The sequence below is a fragment of the Mirounga leonina genome, unplaced genomic scaffold (assembly GCF_011800145.1).
Source record: "Mirounga leonina isolate KUSES-001 unplaced genomic scaffold, KU_Mleo_1.0 Mir_366, whole genome shotgun sequence".
Classification (NCBI taxonomy): domain Eukaryota; kingdom Metazoa; phylum Chordata; class Mammalia; order Carnivora; family Phocidae; genus Mirounga; species Mirounga leonina.
This window is the reverse complement of record NW_023270709.1, coordinates 6,190,762-6,206,449: the sequence shown is the minus strand read 5'-3', so window position 1 is coordinate 6,206,449 and position 15,688 is coordinate 6,190,762. Positions and strand designations below refer to the sequence as shown.

The window sequence follows — 15,688 nt, the reverse complement described above, 5'->3', positions numbered from 1 at the left end:
ACCAGCCGTAGGATTCAAATCACCTCCTCCTCTATCTTCCCCATTCTCTTCCTCCCTTTATGAGTCTTTTTTCTCTTAGGAGTACTCTCTAAACACCTCAGCCAAGTTTTCAGGGTGTTTTCGATTTTCTATTTTTTTAAAAATTAAGCTTTCTTAATTAAGCGTAACGTGCATACAGAAAACCACACATGCCCTGAGGGTTCAGTTCAAAGAATGTTCACAAAGCAAGCAGACGAGTGTAGCAAGCACTCAGATGAGGAAACAGAATATGAGCAGCATCCCAGAAACCGCCTCTGTGTCCCTTCCAGTCACTCCACTCCCACAAGAGTAACCCTCAAATGACCTCTGTTACTGTACATTGATTTTGCTTAGTTTTCAGATTGACTGAAATGTACTCATGCAACAGAATCTCTGTGGGACTCACGTATGTCGAGTGCGGAATTGCTGAAGAGGACTCAAATTTGTGGTTTTCTCTGAAAGAACCCTCAAAGAATACCCAGCGCAAAGGACTTTTACAACCAGCGTTGAGTGTGGATGAGAGATCTGAGGGCCTCTGACCTTGTGAGCTGAGCGGAGCTCGAGGTGGAAGGTGAAGAGCTACCCAGTCCCTGCTCTGCTCTGAGATGTGCTCCCAGGACAGTCCCAACTTCTGCTCTCTCTTAATCCCTGGTTCGGTGATTGGAATGATGACAGATTAAATATCAGTTGTTTGCTTAGGTGAGTTTACATATCAAGCTATGTGTACCTCATTGAAAGGCTGCTCACCTGAGATTTGGATTCAGAGTAAAGTGGCTCGATGGAGAATCTAATTCCAAGAGATGTAGGGTCAGAAGCAATCAACCAGTGAATTAACCAACAGGCATTTCTAAATGCCTCTTGTACTTTTCATTCACACATCTCTGTCCACAGGCTCTGAACTAATTCCTTCATTTTTTAAATATGTGAATGGGATTACTGTATCATGGAGATAAGGTGCAAGCCATTATTTTATATAGCATTGTTTTTTAAAAATATTTTATTTATTTATCAAAGAGAGAGTGCACAAGCAGGGGGAGCAGCAGGCAGAGGGAGGAGCAGGCTCTCTGATGAGCAAGGAGCCCCATGTGGGGCTCCATCCCAGGACCCTGGGATCATGACCTGAGCCAAAGGCAGATGCTTAACCAACTGAACCATCCAGGCATCCCTATAGCATTGTTTTATACACAACTAAGAAATAGAAAATGCCAGAGATGGATTGTCTAACAGGAGACCTCCCGTAAAACTGGGACATCAAAGTCATTCTCTATGTAAGAGTAAAGAGAAATAACTCTGCCACGCAGAAAAGTCACTGAGGAAACAAGCCTGCCTCCATCTGGGGACATGAGGGAGAGAGAAAAATAAAACTTCCGTGAGGGTTTGGACCACAAAACAGTATTCAGATCAGTTGGTGGATTGAATTCACACCAGCAAGCCTAGGATTCATTTTAAAGTAACCTCTGCTTGGTAGTGCCCCGGGTTCTGACAGAAGCAAGTGCAGGTATTCTCCGGAAGACATCAGACTTCCACTGCGGTAACTGCAGTTATAAGATGCCATCCATTGTTAAGATGCTTCAGATTTCAGAGATCTTAGAATGTGAATCCCTAACATATGGTAATAGCATGTACTTCTTGGATTTGTGGTAGAGATCCAGGTGGAAACAGATACACTGTCTAGTACATAAAAAGTTCAGTAAATTGTAGTCACCACAGAGTAGAGTGTTCAGTCTCTCTGGATTTAGGAGAAATAGCTAACCTGGAGAAAACCTGTACCTCTGGCCAGAGAGCAAAGTAAATGTAGCAGCGGAGAAGCCTGGAATGGTGAGGGAAGGTTTCATGGACAAGAGAGGTCTTGAGACTTGTGAAAGATTGAACAAGTCAAGGGGAGAGAATATTCCAGGCTGTAGAAACAGTTGAGCAAAGGTTTGGAGGTGGATACGAATGAGGCATGCGAAGGAGAAGGAAGGAGATAGGCTGCAAGAGATGAGCCCAGGGGGTCCAGCTGTGAGAAAGAATGCACTAGGGCATCTTGAGCTGTGATGTGATTCAGTAAGTGTGCTTTAGTGAGCTTCATTAGGACAGTGTGCGGGATGACCGGACTGGACAAGCCGTCTAGGAGACAACTGCACTGATCCACCCAAGTGCACATAGAGAGCCCCTCGGCCAACAGGGTGGCTATAGGACGGAGAGGAGAAAGAGTGCCTGAGAATGACAGGAGAAAGGTGAGCAGGATTTCAGTCCATTGGTTTTATAAATGAAAGAGATGAGTACAAGGGAGGAGCTAACAATGAAGAGCCTTCCCCTTCTTCCAGCATGGACCTGACCTCAAGGAGCACGAGGCTACTCGATGACAACCCCCCTGGGGAGTGTCTCGGGTCTGCTTTTCCTGTGTCTTGGACTACCTGAGTCCTTTTCTGCTCATGGTCCTACTCTCTACTTCCCCAGCCTCCCAGTGAATTAATTTATAACCCTCTTCATTTTCTCCAACTCCCCAAAGTCAGCTTGAACCTCACTCACCCAGATCACACCTTGGTTGAGTTTTTGACAAAAATGGCACAGGAGCCCCCAACAGAGGACTGGTTCCCTTTCTCTTTCCTTTCCCTTTCAGTCTCTCCACCGCTTCTCTCCTTTCTGGGATGGTTTGTACCAATGGGAATTGGCAGGGGACCCCCCCCCGACAAAAACAACTGAAAGCACAGGTCTCCCACTGGTGTACCAGCACAGTCACCACCCCCACAAAGAACAGAGAATGTTTTGAATGCTTCTAGAACCTTCCAAACTCATCCTCATTACCCATACAAATAATCCACCACGATACAAACAATCCAATGGAAAGTAATAGGAAACTGAACAGAAGGAAGCTGACAGGGGCGTCTGGGTGGCTCAGTCATTAAGCGTCTGCATGACCTTCGGCTCAGGTCATGGTCCCAGGGTCCGGTGATCAAGTCCCGCATCGGACTCCCTGCTCAGTGGGAAGCCTGCTTCTCCCTCTCCCACTCCCCCTGCTTGTGTTCCCTCTCTTGCTGTGTCTCTCTCTGTCAAATAAATAAATAAAATCTTAAAAAATAATAATAATAATAAAAAGAAGGAAGCTGACAGGTCAATATATTAAAAAAAAGACACAACCTCATCATAATTGAAAAAATAAATGTCTGTTATTCCCAAGTGTTGGCGAAAATAAGGCAGATGGAACTTGTAAAAATGGGAGTGCACATTATGCAAAATTTTGGGGGGGGATCTGTCACTTTCTACTGAAGATGAAGATGGATATGTGGTAGGATCCAGTAATTCATCTATATGCAAGGAGGCACAGGAAAGAATCTGTGCAAAATGTTTCCAAGAGCAACAAAGTGGCAACAAGCTAACCTCCCTCAGCAGGGGAATGAATCAGCTAGACTGTAGTCAATACAGCAGTGGAAAGGAGTGAATTAGGTCTGGGCCAGCTTCACCAGTATAACGTTGAAAGGGAAAATAAAGAGCCAAAAGATAAACGATAGGTTATCCTTTATGTACATGCAAAAACGCTCAAAACGGCAGTAGGTGTTTATGGATACAAGCAATATGCTGCACAAAGTACAAAGTCAGACCTTGGACCAAGGCCCGCTGCCAGCCGCACAATGTGGCCACAGCATGTGGGTGTCGGGGGGGCGCCGATATGATCCCAGGGTGGGAGCTCTTGCTGTATCTGTCATGATTTACCTATTTAAAGAGAGAGATATCTGCAATTACACGTAAAATGATCACGTATTTGTTTTTTTAGTGATCAGTATATAGATGTCTGTTATGTTATCTTCTGTGTGTTTGAAAGGTTTCATAATTTTCGAAGAAAATGAAACAATGGAGAATTGCAAAGAAATATATCAAAGTGTTCATAGGAATAAATTACAATGTTCACAGTTGCTTGTGTCAACAGGAGAGGGTTGTGATTCTTTTCTCCCCTTGATGTTCCAAGTTTTGTGACTATAGCATATTTACAAGAAAAAAAACCACAGATGATTATTTTAATTTCTTTAAAAAGTGATTATATGGGAAAGAAAAAATGCAGAGAAATCGGTGGTAAAGTTCTTGAGGACCACCCCTTTGTGTCATTCTCTTAGCAAATAGGGGCCCCTTTGTAAAGGTGCGATTAACAAAATCCGCGGGGGAGGGCATTAGTGGGTTCTCTCTGAAAGGGCTCACGTCATACAAAGACCACAGTGTTGCTAATTCTGACACCAATATTTCCGCAGGGCTAAATTGATGGAATCTTTCTGAATGTGTTATTTATGGTCCCAAATGAAAAAGATCTTGTTCATCAGCCAGACTCCAGCCTGGAAAGGGACAGACAGATGTGTATTCAGGTTCTTATTGCCCAATTTAAGACCAGTATCTTCATGGTAACCCAAATTAATTCAGCACACATTTTGCTGAGTTAGATCCTGGGCCTGCAGGAGAGGGCACATCCAATCCACAGCTGCATAGATTGGCCCAGTCTAGCTGCTGGGGTCATTACTCCATTTGAAATGTAAATAAAGTTCCTCAAACCCCTGTTTCACCAATGCTGGGAAAACCAGCATCCTTCTCATATTTGCAGGGAAGTGGGGGCGTTTTAAGATTCCTCCCAGTCACTTCTACCTTCTTGTTCTGGAACCCTCTCTCTCCAAATTATTGATTGTCTCACTGTGTTGTTCCTCCTGAACTTGCAGCGTCCCCACTGGAGGATCCATCTCCCCTCAAGGTTTGAGGAAATGGGGAATGTGTGGGCGGGTCATACAGGAGGCTAGTGACTACCCCACAAAACCTCCCCCAAATGACTATATATTGCTGATAATCAAAATCCTGGTTATTACAAGTCCTTCTGCTCTCTTTTCCCTCTTGAAACTTCTCCCTGGTTCTTCTTCAAAGCAGAACCTTGTGCACTTCTTTGTGTTTTTACTCCTCTCTGTCTACCTTTTAAATTTTTTTTCCTGGTCTAGGGTCTCCTGGCTTTTCACTCTTGGGCTACCCTGAAGACATTTATTAAACGGAAACTTTTGTTCATGTTGTCTCTCTGCCATCCTTCTTGGCTGGGCCCCAAGGGCTATTTTTTTTTTTTTTTTTCACAACAAAACGATACCCGAAAGGGTATGTCAAAAAGGAATTCTCTATGCTAAGTGAAATTCTGCCACAGAAGTTGTCACCATCCCGTCCCACAGTGCTGCCAACTGGCCTCACCTTTTAATAATATCATTTGGGAACCAAAAAATATCCAGAACAAAATTGACCCATATTGTGCTAAGTGTGAAATAAGTGACAAAGCGGTAAGTTTTGCAGGCATTGGTGGGGCATGGGGGAGAAATATAGGCATTCTATGACCTATAAGAAATTACTTAAATTATCGAGGGTGCCTGGATGGCTCAGTCGGTTAAGCTGGCTGCCTTCGGCTCAGGTCATGATCCCGGGGTCCTGAGACTGAGCCCCTCATCAGGCTCCCTGCTCAGTGCAGAGCCTGCTTCTTGGTCTCCCCTTGCTCCTCCGCCCTGCTCATGTTCTCTCTCTCTCTGTCAAATAAATAAATAAAATCTTTTAAAAAATAAAAAAATAATAAATTATCGAAATGTTGGACACAGAGGCAAAATTTTCAATAACCACATCTCTGAAACTGGCTTTTTGTCTCCTCAGGCTGATTCCACAGGCTGGGGCAGTTTCCACTTGTCTAGAAGACACGGAGGCCCAGAGTAATCAGTTGCTTCTGGAGGCGAGCGGTGGGTGAGTCTCAACGCTGCTTCTGTCTGATTGCCAAGGACAGAGGGAGGGCTGTATTTTCTTGCCTGAAGATGGGAGTAAAAGAATATTCAAAACAGGAAAAACCCTGGCGTCCTTGTCCAGCTGATCAGGGAGCTGATTTCTGAAGGAGGAGCTCGCACAAGAAGCACCTGTGTTGTCCATGGCCTCCTTTATAAAAAAAAAAAAAAGGTTGAAAAGCCGTAACTGGAAGACGCAGAGGCCTTCCCACAGGGCCGAGGCAGCCTGAAGTCTGTTTTGGAAGAGATCCAGCTGTGAGCAAACGTTGCCTAGCATGGTGCTTGGTCCGCAGCAATTACTCAGCCTGTTGAGAGAAACAAGGATAACCCAACTCAGGAATCTAAGGCATAAATTATGATATATTTGATTACAGCTCTGAGCTCCAGATTTCCTTGGGCTTCATCAGGGCTGAGACGACACGTGGCTCCCACGTGAACCTAGAGGCATCCCCTGGGCTGCATCAGAGAGTCCCTGTTCCCTCCTAGAGCCCTGACCTGAGCTGAGACCATTCTCAAGGAGTCAGGATGAGAGGGTGCCATGGCTTTGGCTGAGGACGAGTGAACTCCCAGGGCCTGTGGGAGGAAGGGGACATGCGCGTGATCGTTGCACCGAGGGTGGCCAGGGCTGGAGCTTCCTTGCTCTGTTTCTCTCCATGCATTTGTCTCATTATGACAATAAACTAGTTTTTCCTCAATCTCCTCTCCACTCATAGGTTCAGGACAACCCTGGGGTGGCCGTAGCCAGGGTCCGGTGGGGAACAAGGGACCACTTCTAGGAATGCGGGTCTTCTCATCTTTGAAATACTCTCTTGGAAGCAGTTAAAAGTGCCGTGATACTTGGAAGAGGTGTCTTAAGAGAGGAAATAAATGAGGGTGGGGAGGAGAAAGTACTATCAAGTCCTCATAATTTGGTCCTCCCAATAACTCCAAGACCCAGTACGGAAATGGATCCTTGTACGGCAGCCTTCCCTCCAAATGGGAGCAGTGGGGGGCTGTTGCTTTCCAGCTGGGTTGGACACCATTCCAAGCACTAATTACCCAGTATAAGAAAGTGTAGTGCTTGAGGAGAGAACATTTATTCAAGGACACAGAATATCTTTTTTTAAAAAGATTTATTTATCTATTGGTGCCGGAGAGGCAGAGTGCGAGGGAGAGAGAATCTCAAGCGGACTAGGAGCTTGATCTCACGACTCTGAGATCATGACCTGAGCCGAAACCAAGAGTCAGCCGTTTAACTGACTGAGCCACCCAGGTGCCCCAAGGACACAGAATTCTTATCTAATTTTACTTTTCAGAACTCTGCAGTGGTGCATTTCCACTGCCTGCTTTTCTACTGTGGCCACCACTTTAGCTCTTATTTACATCCTTTTCTCATAAAACAAGCTGAAGCGGATGTGGGGCTTGAAAGAATTAATCATTTGGCATCAGGCACGGCATTTTACGGCAAAGGTGCCATTCCCCATAGGTCTGCCACTGGCACAACTGTAATTGGACAAAATCCCTGCCACTGTGCACTGACTCCTTCCTGTGAGTTGTCTGCATCCATTTCATGTCTGCTGACCCCTGAAGGAGACAGGGAGAGCAGGAAAATAACCATTGATGCATACCGTGGGAATAAGATGTGTGTTCCTGCATCCCAGTTGAACTCATAATTTTCTAGTCGATCCGCAATGAAATGTAACCTAAACCAAGCCTGCTATCAGAATTAACTAGATTGAAAGGGGGAGTATGACAGGGAAGATGACCCATTGGATCAGGAGAGCTTCTTATGACCTGCTTATGATGATAAGGGTATGTGTCATCCTCGAGTGACAGAGATGCCCCTTGAGTGGTATTGTATAAAACCACTAGTTAATGCGACGCGGGTGAATATCACTGCTCACATGCATGCAGACCTGCTGTCTCTTGACTACAAACTGGTTAAAAATCTCTTCTTTCATCCTTAACAGAGTGTTGAATTGAAATTTGCTTATTTTATGGACACTCCCCACATCTACTCTAGCAGAAGCCAGTGAATCACTGACCCAGGATTGGAAACAGAGCCCAGAGAGGTTGACTAGTCTTATCGTCATCCTGGGTACAGGTTTGCACTAAATAAAATATTTGCTGAGTGGAATATATACACTAATTATCCTAGAGATAACAAAATTTAGGAAATAAATTTTATTATGGAAAATTTCCAAAAATTTTCATAGATATTGACAAGAAAAATAGTATAGTATAATAAATCCCCATGTATCCAATAGCCAACCTAACAGTTGTCAACTCATGCCCAATCTTTTTTCATCTAGACATTCCCTCTGGGTTATTTTGAAGCAAATTTCATATATCACATTATTTTGTCCATACATATTTCAGTATGGCTCTCTAAAATAGTTAAACTCTCTAAAAAATAACTATACTATCAATATCCCACCTAAAATAATTAACATCCATCATTTAATATCATCAAATGCACAATGATTTAAAAATTTTGCTGTCTCATATATATATCTTTTTTATAGTTTATTCAAATCAGGAGCCAAAGAAGTTCAAATCATTCCAATTAGTTGATGTGCCTCTTACATCTTTTCTAATCTGTACTTGCTCCTTTTCTTTTCTTGACCCCTTTGGAATATATTTGTGGAAGAAGCCAAATTACTCATCCTGTAGGACCTGGATTTTGCTAATTGCATGCACGTGGTGTCTTTCAGCCTGTGTCCCTGTCCTCGGGCTTTCTAGTAGTTAGATCTTGAGTTCTTTTGGGGGTGTTTTTTGTTTGTTGTTGTTTTGGGGGGTCCAGAATACTTCAGATAGTGTTGTGTATCTCAACTGGGAACCACGAATGCCTGGCTATTCATGCCTAGATTGTGATTAAAGATTGCAAAATGGTGATTTTCTAATTTTTAAATCATTTTTCCCTTCATTTCGCTTGCTGGGATGCTTCCACGAGAGAAACTTTTCCTCATCAACTATTTGATTATCTTAGCTACAGTTAATACAGGAAAGACCAGATAAATGCGTCATACTTTCCTGTTACTTATCAGTTTTTAAAATACTAAGTTGGTCTCCTAGTATAGGAATAACCAGCAAATTGGTGTAGTTTTGTTGCTGAAAGGACAGATTTGAACATAGACATGTGTTTCAGTCCATTATTGCTTTTGTTCTTACTGATGCCCAAAAGGTTACAGCTTCAGCAAGTGGCAGTCTTAGAGATACAGCTTTTTTTGTTTGTTTGTTTTAAAGATTTTATTTATTTATTTGACAGAGAAAGAGAGAGAGAGCACAAGCATGGTGAGGGTCAGAGGGAGAAGCAGACTCTCCACTGAACGGGAGCCTGATGCGGGGCTCAAGCCCAAGACTCCAGGATCATGACCTGAACTGAAGGCGGATGCTGAACCGACTGACCTATCCAGGCACCCCTAAAGATACAATTTTAGTGATGTCTTCCATCCGTGCAGTTGTGTAGATGTTACTTGTATTTTGGGGATGTAGCTGTGGTTCGTTAATTCTCACTGCTATATAAAATTGTCCATTGTATGAATATACCACAATCTATTTAACCAACTAACATTCAAACGGTTTCTACTTTTTTGCTGTTATAAATAACACTGCTGTGAACATCTTTTCTCCTAAAGCACATGAACAGGAGCCTCTAGAACATAGCTTTTTCAGGTCATGGCACACGCAGAAAATGATAGTCTGTGCACACATGTGGGTAAACTGAGGTGATATGGGGTTATCTGTAGGGGCTTGGTGAAAAAAATTCATTACATTTTTTGTATATTTTCTAATTACAATGCATAATTCTCTCTTCTGAATTTTTCCTTCTTTTAGCTTTGCGCAGTGGCAGTATCGTAGCCAATGAGGTTTATCCGAGGCGTGATTATTGCTAATTGAATTTTTCCTTCTTTTTACCCTTTCCCTATCCTCACTAATAACATTTTGACTCCCAGAATTTTTTTCTTTTATATTTTGTTTTATTTTTATAATTTTTTATTTAAATTCAATTTAATTAACATACAGTGTATTATTAGTTTCAGAGGTAGAATTTAGTGATTCATCAGTTGCATATGACACCCAGTGCTCATTCCATCAAGTGCCCTCCTTAATGCCCCTCACCCAGTTATGCCATCCCCCCACCCACCTCCCCTCCAGCAATCCTCAGTTTTTCCTAGAGTTAAGAGTCTCTTATGGTTTTTCTTCCTCTCTGTTTCTGTCTTACTTTATTTTTCCTTCCCTTCCACTATGTTCATCAGTTTTGTTTATTAAATTCCACATATGAGACAAATCATATGATATTTGTCTTTCTCTGATTTATTTCACTTAGCATAATACCCTTTAGTTCCATCCACGTCATTGCAAATGGCAAGATTTCATTCTTTTTGATGGCTGAGTAATATTCCGTGTTTTATATATATATATATATATATACACCACATCTTTTCTTTATCCATTCATCTCTTGATGGACATCTGGGCTCTTTCCATATTTTAGCTATTGTTCAATTCCCAGAATTTCTGATTACAGGTGGGATGTTAGTACAAAGCATTCTAAGCCACTGTTTCTTAAAATGTAGCCTGTGAGCATCAAGTAACACTCCATTACATGCTCACTGGCTCACGGGAAAGGGACCGATGTAGACCTTGTTCATGCCAGTCGTAAGCCAAGTGGCATCAGTTTCAAGGATGAACAGAACTCTACAGTGGTGCGGGTGAAGGGACAGTGGAGAGAGGACTGGGTTACTGTACAACACAGGCTTCTGTAGCAGCTTATTCAGGTGGGGAGTGGCTATTGGCTTCAGTAAAACGACGTCATTTGCCCGCCATCTTAAATTAATGTTGACAATTAACTTCCTTGGTTTTGTACGTTTGTACTGAACTTATAGATTGGCTTTAGCTTTATAGCTATGTGACTATACTAAGAACATTATAATAAAGATAACAAAGTCCACATCCATTTAGGAATCCTTTTTTTTTTTTTTTCATTTAGAAGAAGAAGTTGATCATTCCTCAAGTTTGAGAGAAAGTGACCATAGTGGTCTACCCGGCAGCCATTACCTCTCTTTCTGCTTCCTAACAGAACCTTAAGTTTGTTTAGTATTCCACCCTCCCATGCAGCCACGTATTTAGGGAGGACAGGTACCTTTCCCACCCCAAGGTCCTGATGGGTCTGAGATAATCATGGGGACCCCATGTCCCTTGCCAGTGACTGGTTTAAACACAAGTGTGGGATGACGCAAGTTTGTCCAAGAAGACCCAAGGGATAATTTGGTGGGGGGCTTTCAGGAATGATTTCTTCACTCTTAGCAAAAGACAACAGGAAGAGAAAGCCCCTTTCCTCTTCCTGTGAAGGAGTCATGACCAGAAGTGTCCCTAGAAAGTGCTGCAGCCATCCGGTGAGCACATGGGGATAGTCAGCCCCAGGAGGAAGCCAGCATGCTGAGGGGGAGGGGCAGGAAGAGGAAAATGACCCAGGTCACAGTGACCCTCTAACACTATTGTGTCATGAGCCCTGTCTCCTGACTTCTTGTTTTAAGAGATGATGTTTTCAGGGCGCCTGGGTGGCTCAGTCATTAAGCATCTGCCTTCAGCTCAGGTCATGATCTCAGGGTCCTGGGATCGAGCCCCACATCGGGCTCCCTGCTCGGCAGGAAGCCTGCTTCTCGCTCTCCCACTCCCCCTGCTTGTGTTCCCTCTCTCGCTGTCTCTCTCTGTCAAATAAATAAATAAAATCTTTAAAAAAAAAGAGAGAGATGATGTTTTCCCTGCTGCCTATCCCTTGAGAGTGGGTTTCTGTGACCCATACCTGAAAGTGTCCTAACCAGTACGGGGGGCCTGAGGGCACCCCAGGAGGATGGGCTCCTGGGCTGTGGTCAATGGCTTTGCTGGCCCTCTATCCTCACCAGGCTGGGAGCATGGGCAGGCCTATTATCAAAGCGCCCGGCATAGGCCTAGCTGCCTAAGGTGTTCGATAAATAGCGGCAGGATGAGGGAATGAGTAATGGCTAGAGGAGAAGTGACCTAACTACGGGCCACCTAAGATGCGGGCACATGAGGCCTCTGCCACGTCCTCTTCGGCAGCAGAAGAGATGCTGAGGGTCTGAATTTCCTCGCGCTGCACCGTCCAAAGAGGCCACATCGAGGCATAAGTTACTAAACACTGGAAGCCAGCTGAGCAGAGGCCCGGCGCTGAATGGCAAGTAGTTGACACAATGAAGGGCAAATTAGAACGATTAATAAGAATGCAATCAGGAACTCTGCAGGAATAATGGGGAATAATAGATCATAAATGAAGTATGGGGTTGGCTCTATGGGTGTATTTCCAGCCCAGCAGGCAGCATGCTATATTCACGCTTCACATCAATAATAGTCGGAGAAAATAGATGTGATTTTACAAAACAATAGACCTAACTAAGCAGGCATATTTGGAAGGAAGGAGGAAGCCACAGCTGACTAAAATAATTTGACACACTCCATTTCCAGCTGAAGGTTTCAGAACGAGGCGAAAACGAATTTTTATCATTTTCATGTTAACTCGGTAAAATTGGCTTTTATTCCTTCAGTTGGGTGAGAACTGTAATAGAAGGTGTTACAACTCTAAAGGTGTACATTTAGGGCTTATAAGTACTGCTTAATAAGTTTCAAAAAGCAGGAAGCAGGCAATTGCTATCAGAATTTTCTTTTTAGATAAAATACATAACGAGAATGTGTGAAGGCCGTAATTACAGGCCTACAGGCTTTGCAACTATACATAATTCTAGTAGGGCACAGAGAAAATAATCAGACACAGGGTCTTGGCCTTCCCGTGGGCTATGGCACGAAGCATGCCAAGAAGAAAACTCAAGCCCTTCCTCTTCGAAATAACTAGGTTCTTAAAAAATCAGTGATGTAAGCAAGTTTGTACAAGAAACATTACAAGATGTGCAGACAAGACTTGGGCAGGAAACCTGGATGAGATGGGCCCTGGAGCCCGGTAGAGAGCATTTGTCCCCATGCCCTGTCCTCTGTGAGGAGGCAGGGTCCTCCGTGTTGGGTTAGTGCAGCAGTGGATGACCCGAGGTAGAACACCACAGAATCCAGGGCCCTGAGAACTTGATGCTCGGAAATTGTACCCCGGAAACACTGATTTTGAGAGTTGCCTGGGGGTTGGAAAAAAATTACTTAACTCTGGTTAACAGAGAGCATCATGATTAAGAATCCAGGGTCTGGAGCCGTGAGCCTGGGACTAAGCCTGGCTCTGCCAATGGCCAGCTGTGTGACTTTCGACAAGTTGCTTAAACTCTGTGCGTTGGTATCCCCGGGCCATGAGCTCATCTAAGAGCAGAGTTTAGGAAGCAGGTTCTGGAAGATACTGCAGATTTTAGCAGGCCCGGGAGCCAGTCGGCCTCAGCCTGGCCTTGCAGCCCTGGAGACACATGTGAAGTGAAGGAGCCAGAGGGGCTTGTGTGCTGAGAAGCTGCTCTCCCCAAACCAGTCTGCACCAAAGTTGAGGTGCCTGCCATTGGTGAAAGGCACCTTCTCTCAAGCTGTTTCATTTTTTTTCTTCTTTTTTTTTCTTTTGTTTTTTCCTTTAGTTGCCTAGTAAACATTTCTACGGGAAAATTCCAACCTTGCCTTGGATGAGCTAAGAGGAAAGGCAACGTGTCCACACCCAGGCCAGCCTAGCCAGGGAGGGCAGAGGGCCCCAGAGGACGGGCTTGTCCACGTGGCCAAAGCTGCAGCTCCAGATGGCACTGAGGAGTCTGGAGAGGAGCACTGAGGGAGGGGGACCCTGGGGGTGTTGACAGCATCCATGGCCTCTCTTCTTTCTCCAGCTCCTTTGGACTCACTGCTTTTTGTGCACAGTCAGCACTTATCACGGGGATGCGTTGGCCCGACTCCTTGATACAGTGCCCCAAAGCCAAAGCCTATCCCTATTCATTTGAGCATCCCCAGTGCCTGTGGGCTCTTTAGTTTATAACAAATGTTTCTTGCATGAACGTAAATGGTGTGACCCTGAGTGGGGGAGGGGCTGCATGAGCAAAAGAACCGTCACTCCCTTCCTCCCAACTGGGAACCCCAACAAACTGAGGAGAAAGGCGTCTGGGGGGAAGACAGATGCCATAGAGTAACCTTCCTGGGGAGCGGATCGGCGCACAGCCTCTGGGAGACCTTAGCAGGGCAGATTAGAGGTATTAGCTTTTAATGACTATTATTTTGGAAAAGTTGAAACAATGTTGTCCAATATATGTTCCTAACGCGTTTGAGTCAGAAGATGGTGAAGAGGGGGTGAGTTTGGCAGAATTTCGGGCTGGGAAGAGAGGTTAGGGGCCGGCAGGGGACCACGAGCACCTGCGGGTCTCTCCACAAGATGGCGCTCACCTCTTTTCTTCATTCCCCTCCCTGAGAAACTTGGCATTTTTAAATTGCTGCAGAGCAGTGAGGATGAGGGCTTATGTTTCCCAGGTCTGCTTTCCCACACCATCTTATCACCTGTTCCATAACTTTTTTTTGACACTCACATGTTTTATTTCCCAGGGAACCTGGGACATCACCCGGGTTGCCACGTAGATACTGAAGTTGTCTTCTGAAAGCACAGTGCTGTTCCATCACACACGGAGCCTGGACCCTTAGTTAGCTTAAGCACAGGTGTTTGTAGGTGCTGACAAGGGTGACTGGTTAGAGAGACGAGCTTTATTGGATACTGTGGCCTCCGCTGGTGGGACACTCATTACTCTCCAGTGCTGCCAACATGACCTCTCACACTGACCTGGTCTCAGGAAACATGCCTGTTTTTCCTGCTCAAGAGTGTCCATTTACGATAGAAAGATCCTTGGTCTCTGGACGTCATGGGAGGAGTTTTTAAAAATGCAGACTGAACAACCTTAGCATAACCAATGAAGAGAATCCTTTTACTACCTCTTAAACTGTTATACCCCCCCCTTTGGATATAAGGGGGTGCACGGATAGAATTGTTTCGCTATCCGAGAGAACGTGTATCATCAGGTTTCTTCCCTTCATACAGTTTTTCAAACCCCCCCAGAGAGAACCTTGTCCAGGCATTTCATAGAACAATGAGACAAATACCAAAGATGCTACTCAGACCTCGAGAGAGCTCTAGAATCTTCAGGTCAACCCCGGTTTTCACTGGTTCTGAGAAAATGTGGACCATCCTTGCTTACCTCATGCTGCAGGGCATGCGTGGTGGTGCTGGGGGTGGATGTCATACTGGACTGAGCAATCTTTTTTTTTTTTTTTAAAGATTTTATTTATTTATTTGAAAGAGAGAGAATGAGAGAGAGCACATGAGAGGGGGGAGGGTCAGAGGGAGAAGCAGACTCCCTGCCGAGCAGGGAGCCCGACGCGGGACTCGATCCCGGGACTCCAGGATCATGACCCGAGCCGAAGGCAGTCGCTTAACCGACTGAGCCACCCAGGCGCCCTGGACTGAGCAATCTTACTCCAGACCAATGCTACAGGGAAAATAATTCCCAGTTTGAAAACATTCAAAACAGTGTGCGCGTAGGCAGTTTTCCCAAATGTCACCAACTAATGATAATAATCTGTCATGTTTCTGCGCCCCCTTACAGTAAATGTGCCTACACACCTCGATTAATCCTCTAGCAACCCCACTAAGTGGCCAGCAGGCGGATTGCCGTGCCCACTGCGGACAGGAGGCAATGAAGAGTCCGGAATGCCAAGTGAATTGTACAAGGTCACAGGACAGGTGAGCCTCAGAATTGGAATAAAAACCTATATTGCCTGAATCCTGGCCCCCGCTTTTCTTTACTTGCTCTGCTATTGCTGGGTGCCAGGCACTGTTCTAGATGTGAGGAACACAGCAGCAAACCACATCGACAAAAATCTCTTGCTTTCGTTTATATCCGGGGAAGGGGGGTGGGGCGTGAACACACAGACCAGTGATGGCAATACATGTCCTATGAAATGGGG

The 15,688-nt window shown here is 44.7% G+C and overlaps 1 long non-coding RNA gene and 1 other non-coding gene across 2 annotated transcripts; both read left to right on the top strand.

The window, feature by feature from the left end:
- Positions 1-205: 205 nt before the first annotated feature.
- Positions 206-15,439, top strand: LOC118027266. The gene is made up of 3 exons (XR_004683784.1): positions 206-717; positions 5,656-5,742; positions 15,328-15,439. It is a non-coding gene; the product is annotated as an uncharacterized LOC118027266 (long non-coding RNA).
- Positions 9,592-9,729, top strand: LOC117997548. Its single transcript, XR_004675848.1, has one exon. It is a non-coding gene; the product is annotated as a U4 spliceosomal RNA (small nuclear RNA).
- Positions 15,440-15,688: the final 249 nt, after the last annotated feature.